This window comes from Helianthus annuus, chromosome 3, assembly GCF_002127325.2.
Source record: "Helianthus annuus cultivar XRQ/B chromosome 3, HanXRQr2.0-SUNRISE, whole genome shotgun sequence".
In the NCBI taxonomy this organism is placed as follows: Eukaryota; Viridiplantae; Streptophyta; class Magnoliopsida; order Asterales; family Asteraceae; genus Helianthus; species Helianthus annuus.
In genome coordinates this window covers 32,510,556-32,517,932 of record NC_035435.2, presented here as the reverse complement: position 1 = coordinate 32,517,932, position 7,377 = coordinate 32,510,556, and the positions used below count along the sequence as shown (strand labels likewise).

At 36.5% G+C, this 7,377-nt stretch overlaps 1 long non-coding RNA gene across 2 annotated transcripts; it reads right to left on the bottom strand.

The window, feature by feature from the left end:
• Positions 1-2,685: 2,685 nt before the first annotated feature.
• Positions 2,686-5,053, bottom strand: LOC110902358. 2 transcript variants are annotated; one of them, XR_002571064.1, is made up of 3 exons: positions 4,893-5,053; positions 4,315-4,382; positions 2,686-2,860 (listed from the first exon to the last, which is right to left on the bottom strand). It is a non-coding gene; the product is annotated as an uncharacterized LOC110902358 (long non-coding RNA). The 2 variants fall into 2 exon arrangements; XR_002571063.2 differs by lacking the exon at positions 2,686-2,860 and adding an exon at positions 3,793-3,826.
• Between the last annotated feature and the right edge of the window lie 2,324 nt (positions 5,054-7,377).

Here is a 7,377-nt window from a genome sequence, read left to right as displayed (position 1 = left end):
GAAACATTGCAAAGTGATAATCGTGTGCTGTTGTAAAAAAGATCCTCTAAAGGGGACACACCTAAAGTCGAACCGTCATCTCTTTGCTGAACGGAAGTTCTGACCTGAGCTCTCACGGTTTCGCATTTAACCCTTTACAGATATCATCTAGGTATATTCACCAGTAAGACTGAATATTGGGATATGGATACGGGAGTATATTCAAGAGGTGGGATACATGAATGAGTTTAAGTTCTTAAAATACCTAATTCGTATCCTGAATCAGTTGAAATTTGTGTGAAAATTTAAGTGGATCAATATATCGACAATCTAAGTGAATTGTTTAATTCTTAATGTGTAACAAAGCTCAACGGTACTTGTGACTTGTAAAAATCTGATATGATCCTCTGACGCATACTCAAACAAAAATATTGTCTGTAAATATGTTTGTACATATTTCTTTATTGCTTTATATTTTCAGAAAATACAAAAAGATTTTGATTTCTGCTTTATTTTCGACAACTGATGTCTGAGATGCTGAGTTTCAAAATCTAAGTAAGCTGATTATGTTTCTGAAAATAAAACAAGTTCATTAATTTGAAACTTGAATTAAAAATCAAAAATCAATAATAGTTTGTGATATCTCCAAGGTCATTAGTTTGGACTTGGATGATTAACTGTGAGGATTTTGGATACTTTTCACTGCCAAATCTGTAAGGATTGTTGATAGGGGGATTGATTTTAGAAAAGTTTGAATTGCTAGAATATGATTTCTGGAAGTTTAAATGTTGTTACTTATAAACGTATGAGTGATTGTAGATAGTGAACCAGACTACGATCCCGGAAGCATAGTTTAAGGGGGAGTCTGAAGATGAGCTCAAAGCAAGGAGGAGCTTGTAACCGGAAAGATAGGTGACGGTCCCTAAAGTACGGAAGCTTGATGAAAGGGGGAGCTTGAAGAAGCTGATAAAGAAAGAGCCAAGATTGGAACCTGTGAAGAAAAGAAAAGGATTGATAGATGCTTACAATGATAGACAACTTGAAAGAGAATGAAGACTGATCAAAACTGAAGATGTGTCATGATAAAGATTAGACACTGAAGACTTCGTCAATATCCAAGGGGGAGTCTGTTAGTGCATTATGTCTATTGACTTCGTCTTGTATTGAGTCACGTAATTAGATAGGTTAGGATAATCAGTGACCGAGGTGTTAGAAACTGATTTTGAGAAATATGGTAGTGATTCCGCTTGAGAGTGTCAAGAACCATTTCAAGCGAAATCAGAAGTAATGTGATTCCGCTTGAAAGTGTTCCTGACCTTTTCAAGCGAAATCAGCTTTCCTATAAATAGGGGTTCTTCTCATTTGGAGCGGGATCATCAGGGTTGTCTTGTAGTCGGTAACGAAGTGCTGCCGAATTGTCTCCAGGTGCTGTAATCATTATTAAATCAATCTAAGAGACATTTATATTGTATCGAGCATCCGTTTCACTGATTCCGCCTCTGATTCGGATTATCAACTCTTCTGAACGACTCATTCGGGTCTCACAACGATCCTACACGGGGCCACACTTCATCTCGTCATACAAATTGTTCTCATTGACGGATGAGCATTGGGCCTCACGAATACGAGTTTGAATTTCGTTTTGGATTTGAAAGCAACGAATACCTTGTAGTTGAATGTAGCCTTTTCGACTAAGAGGATCGGCCACGACATTCGCTTTACCGGGGTAGTAGCGAATCTCGCAATTGTTATCGTTAAGCAACTCCAAGCCATCGTCTTTGACGCATGTTGAGTTCCTATTGGTTAAAGTTATATTGTAGGCTCTTATGGTCAGTGAAAACCACACACTTAGTACCATAAAAGTAGTGTCACCAAATCTTCAAACCAAAAACAACCGCAGCAAGTTCAAGATCATGGGTGGTGTAGTTCTTCTCGTGTATTTTGAGTTGCCTTGATGCGTAAGTGATAACCTTGCCTCGATGCATAAGAACACAACTGAGACCTTGGTTAGAAGCATCATAATATACAATAAAGTCTTTGTTTCCATCAGGAACTCCCAGGATAGGAGCGTTGCAAAGTAAGTCCTTGAGAGTTTGAAAATACTCCTCTTGTTCAGAACCCCAAACAAAAGGTTTATCCTTCTGAGTCAACAAAGTGAGCGGAACGGCTTTTGGAGAAGTTCGAAAGGAATCGGCGATAGTAACCAACCAATCCAAATAATGAACGAATTTTGGAAGGAGACTTTGGTGCGATCCAATTCTTGACGGCTTCTATTTTAGCGGGATCAACGTGAATACCTTTCTTGTTCACGACGTGACCTAGAAATTGAACTTCTTTTAGCCAAAATTCACACTTGGAGAATTTGGCGTATTGTCGTTCGGCATGAAGGAGTTTTAGAATTAAACGGAGGTGTCACTCGTGTTCAGTTTTAGTCTTGGAATAAATGAGGATGTTGTCTATGAATACGATCACAAAATGGTCCAGGTATAGCTTACACACACAGTTCATCAAATCCATGAAGACCGCAGGCGCATTGGTCAAACAGAAAGGCATGACCACGAACTCGTAGTGACCATATCTAGTACGAAAAGCAGTTTTTGGAATGTCCTCTTCGAGGATTCGAAGTTGATGATATGTAACAACCATAAATTTATTTAAACGATTCCCGTGAATAATCACAATTTACGGAGTATTTATATTTAAACATTCATGCTCAAATACGGATTTATTAAAACTTTACTAAATTTTGAAAGCAAAACTACATAGTGTAATTTAATTCATCGTTTAAGAATGACGACGAAACAACCTGCGGAAGCTTCATTTAACGCGTGTTCGGTTCTTGCTCGACGCTTGATCTTCATCCGGGGCTCTCGACATTCACCTGAGTTCAAAACCAACTTAAAAGTTAGTTTTGATATTTAAATAACTGGTATCACGAGGAAAAAAATGGAGTCGAATAGTCGAATTAAAGAAAAGAATCAGGAAAACCCAATACTAATCCCTTGATCCCAGATACAAGGACTCGAATCTGGCCTCCACAGTAACTTACGGTGGGCACCGTAAGTTACGGTGGCCCCTGGTCTAAAATGCCCCCACCGTAACTCAGTAGGCATCTGCCGTAATGATTTCAGCCCCACCGTAACTTACGGTGGGCACCGTAAGTTACGGTAGCCCCTGTATCAGCACCTTCCAATTTTTGCCGGTTTTGACACGAAAACTTTCGTATCTTTCAATTCGGTTGTCCGTTTTACGCGATTCTTTCTCCTACGCACTCGTAATTTAATTCTCCATCACATGGAGTTAAAATCCGACATTCAAACTAATAAAGTTCTAGATTTCTAAGTATTCGGCTCATTGTTCAAAATTAACATTTCGACCCATTTGTGTTTAAAACCACTGACTCGATCCTTAAACATTCAAAATACATACACTAATGTATTTAACACACAAACCTTAGCCTAGGTTCATACTTCCTTATGAATTATGTATGCACATAAAACCATTTTGAGCCATTTAGAGAGTATTAAGCACTTTAGTCTAAATCTTGTTCTTTTTCCTTTCACACCTCATATTTCTATTTTCAAGGCATCTACTTATATTTCCTAATCGTAATGTAAGTTTCCAAACAACCCATATGGGTCGTTTGCCTAATATACCCATCAAGGGCTTTTTGGTCAATTTTAGTCCCTCAATTTACGACGAATGACTTCTACTAATTAATTGACCACAATACCACCTTTAATTATAATTCTAACTGTATGTACCTGGCTCGGGTCATAGCATTGACCCGTTTACATACCTCTTGCTTTAAATTCTCTAATTAGAGCAACCCAACATATGTTATTTCCTGTAATCACAAAGCTCAACAAGTAGTCGTTAGTTATTATTGTCAAATGGTATTAACATACCATTTGACCCATTTAGTCGACATGACCATTTGTCAACGTATGATGGTATATTAATACCATCATGTCTTTTTGAACCTGTTCCTGTTCGCGCCGTGAGTTCTTACTACTAAAAGGCATTTTCTTAAATTGTTCGGCCCGTTATAATTTTTACCAAATGGTGTCTTTATTTTGGTCACTATTATTTTAACCATCAATTTGACCCATTCGGTTGTCGAATGAATTCCATCACCTCAACGACATACCAACACAACCATTTTCTCTATTTCAATATTACACACATTTTACTATCTATTTTGACCCGTTTGGGTTGCCGAGTGAATTCCATCACCTCATTGACATACCAACTCAACATTTTCGCTATATCGACCTTAAACATATTTAAACTAAGCTTGTCTATGTAAATGTAACGAGACGACAAGTCGCGTACCTTTCAAAGCATATCCTTCAAGCGCGCGTCCGCTCCGACTTAACCACTTGAAGATTCAACCACCGTGCCTGTAGAGTTCAACTAACATCGTATTTAGAACTCTTATTACTTCCTATAACGCGTAATTCACCATATGATTCGAACATGCGTTTTTACTCTACAAATTACAATTTGTTCTTGTTTAGGCATTACATCGAACACCTAGTGAGCATGATTTTATACCAATAACAATCAAGTTAATGACTAACTATTTAGCCAAGATTAACATCATTTTCAAATTTATCTTATCTAGTATGCATAGTAACACCTAGATTCACTTCATAAAAGTCAATAATACTTGTTTTATGATCAAGATTTCAATGTATCTCATCATCCTACAAAACCCATTTAACATCTAAATGGGTGGTTATGGATTTCTTACTTATGAACACAATTTCAACAATTTATTGGCTAGGGTTTACTCCTAGACATGATTTCTTTCCTAATCTCATCCAAACATCAAACATTTAGGTTCCAATTTCGATTTCTTATGTTCATCAAGAACTTAAGATGAATCTAAATAACAGAATTTGGCATACCTTATGTTCCTTTCACGGAGGTGATCACTAATCTGAGTTTAGATTTCTATTTGGACTCGATTTGCCCCTTTGATTTGATGAAATTTGGTTGATTAGGGTTGGAGCTTAGAAGCTTCTCTTGGCTTCTGTGAAGAACTCGACCAGAACACACACTCAAGGTGTGTGTTTTGGTGTATGGTATTTTTATTTATTATAAACTGGTTTCTAGTTTACCACTTTTGGTCCCTCTAGTTTACCCAAGTGGCATTTAGTGTGTTTTAACCAATTTACTCATTATTCCAATGCACATAATTAACTAGGTTAAATTTTTCCTAGTTATTTTATCCTTAGTTATGACCAATTCCTAGTTACTTAGTGGTTTCGGGAAAGCCATAACCCGTTTTATTTTAAGTCCCGTTAAATCTCGGGCCTTTTATATACTTTGCTTTCTCAAAGTATTTCTCATCCTTTTGACAAATATTAGATTTATTTATTTAAATCCTAAAATTTACCGGGTAAGTTTTACCACTAACTGTATTTTACCCATCCTGTAGTATTAATGTGGTTTGATTACCAAACCCGTTTTCGGGATGTTACAAGTCTACCCCCCTTAAAGAGGTTTCGTCCTCGAAACCTTTCTTACATAGTTCATCGAGTTTTAAACTCAATGCATTTGACCTGGGTAATCTTTTAAGCATTACTCATACCTTAACCAATTGTTAGTATTACCCAAAAATACGGTAATATCTTTTTGGTTACAAAACATCTACGTACCTCATACGACATAATGCAACTCGAAATAACGTAATTTCGTTATTTCTACTAGTTTAGTTAACTTAGTGATATTCATTGCTTTTATATATTATCGTACTCTTTATGAATCCGTTACTTTGATCCATTTAAAGGTCTTTAGTGAAATTTTTCACTTTTAGCAACTATTTCTTTTGTTTTCAAATTCATTTATTCGGTTCAGTTATACCGAATCCACCACTTACAAGCGACCAAATTTATTTAAATGACCTTAACCGGTCTCACTAACTAGACTTGTTAGTCCAGTTACTTTTTACCGCTTACTCGGGCTACAATGTGATTATACTTCACATTACCTTTCTTGGCCGTGATCACGTCACGCCATGTTTAGGTTTATATTAACCTTTCATCATCGAAGATTCTTTTTTCGATTGTATTGTTTTTACACCTATCAGTGTCTAGACCTAAATCCTTTAATATTAATCTTTTCTTAACTTCTCTCATAATACTTATATATTTGTTAAAACGTCATTTCTTACTAAAACTAAATTTTAATTTAACGTTTTCTCTTCACCTTGTCTTATATCCTTTTATTACTTCTAGGAATTTTAAGTCCGAGGATTCATTCCTTTCCGATATTATTTAATTCGTGGAATTAAAATCAGTTCCCACACTTAACTCAACCGACCCGTAGGTTCTTTTACTTAGCCTCGTAGGCTATTCCTTTATATTTTTGCACCTTTTTAAGGTGAGATGTTAGCAGTTCGTTTCTTTCTACTTATGACCCAAGGGTCTTCTTGGTCCCACGGACCTTAATGCTACGTTTAATCCCATAGGTTATGATGATCCCGTAGATCATCTTTTATTCGTATTTATTTTCAAATGTATATATACCTATATAGCTTCAAGGCATCCCTTGTTATGTTTGGAATCATTTGTTTTCGCCTTTTGAACTTTGGTTGGTCTTGACCGTAGTCTAAGGCTTCATTCGTTTACTTTCGGACTAACCTTCCGACTTATGACTTCTGAGGTTGCTTACGCGTCAGTTTGTCCTACGCTCACCGTTTCCGCGATTTATAATTATATTTCTTTTAAACCCATTACATAGGTTCATTAATATTTCACACTTTTATTTATTCGATTCACGCTTACTTACATTAGCAAGCGTCATCATTTATTTAAATCTTTTGACTTGTTCGTATGAAATTCCTTTGCTTATGAATGAAAATTTTCATTCTTTATTCAACCCGTTCAACTTTAAAATAGTTGAATGTAGTTTATCAAATTTTCAATTTACAGCATCTTATCGTCTTTTAGTCATGACCCGAAACCCGAGTCTTTTGAGTTTCCATCCGCGTTCCCGTTTCTCAGTCTACATATGTGTTTAAATCCTCACCCATCAACCGGGTAGTTTACCGAAGTTGTTATTATTTCAACCCTCTCGGTATGCATTAAGACTTTGCTTCATTTTTATATTCCGACTTTGTTCTCAAGTTTTACGTTTTACAAAAACGACCCATTTAGAGACATATTCGCATTTTCCGGGTTCGAGTGTAAGTACACTCCCTCCCAATGCATATCTTGATCATTCTACATGTTTGCATTTTCCGGGTTCGAGTGTAAGTACACCCCCTCCTTGTGCATATCTTAGTCGTTTTACATGTTTACATTCTCCGGGTTCGAGTGTAAGCACACTCCCTCCCAATGCGTACCTTAATCATTTTACATGTTTCTTTTCCCCTTCTCTCGGGCTCAT